We start from the raw sequence: 979 nt of genomic DNA, 5'->3' as shown, positions 1-979 counted from the left end.
GGATGAGCCGCCCGGAGGGTGGCGATTCTTCTAGTACGGTATATAGAGTATTGAGATGGTGGAGATGAAGAGACCCAGAGGAGGTTGGGGTGTTGGGTGGTAGTAAGGGAAGCTTGTTTGCGTATAAACGCCTGACACAGCAAAGTCGGCCAGCCAGGGTTGGGCATGTGACGCCGGACAGGGCACTGCCACTGTAGAGTCAACACCTAACCTGTTTCTCTTGAGACTTTCAACAAGTAAGTTTAACTTGCACTTATTGTTTACACAGGTAGACTGTAGTCATTGCATCGCTTATCATTGTGACAATATAGAAATATGACAAATTAAGTACTCATTATAAGTGTTAATATTAGACTAATTACATAGCTATGATTGTTATGTGAATATATATTGGATTAAACATTTATGTATGATTGTCTATGTATGATTTATTTGAAATACTAAAATGAATTGTATTTAACAGGTTTGACCGAATTATAACGTTCGAGTTTAACGTGAAGCGTCTGATTAACCTTCAAACGCTCAGAAGGCGTTTACAGTTACTTTATAAATGTTGGCAAAAATCTTTCAGAGAGCATCCCTGATCACCATGAGGAATTTAGAGCCTACCTGTAAAACAGACAGCAAAATTATTTGTTCTTATCCCCTGTCACAGCAGATGAATTATGGACCATCATAAAAATGTCCAAAGATGCAGCAGCAGGCGATGACAATATACCAATGAGCATCATTAAGAAAGTAGACCACTTATTACTACCTGTTCTCCTCCACATTTGTAACTCCTCCTTCACTTTCCGGATAAACTGGAAATTGCCAAAGTTCCCCCGGCATATAAAAAATCTGGGGACAAAGGTCTTTTCAAGAATTACCGCCCCATATCAGTCCTCCCAGCCTTGAGTAAGATACTGTTATGTTTTTACTAACACCATGTTACGTGTACTATTCCAGATGATACAAAATGTTACATAATACTTCCTTG

Source organism: Homarus americanus, unplaced genomic scaffold (assembly GCF_018991925.1).
Source record: "Homarus americanus isolate GMGI-L3 unplaced genomic scaffold, GMGI_Hamer_2.0 scaffold45562, whole genome shotgun sequence".
Lineage (NCBI taxonomy): Eukaryota > Metazoa > Arthropoda > Malacostraca > Decapoda > Nephropidae > Homarus > Homarus americanus.
The sequence above is the reverse complement of the archived record's forward strand: the minus strand, read 5'-3'. Positions refer to the sequence as shown.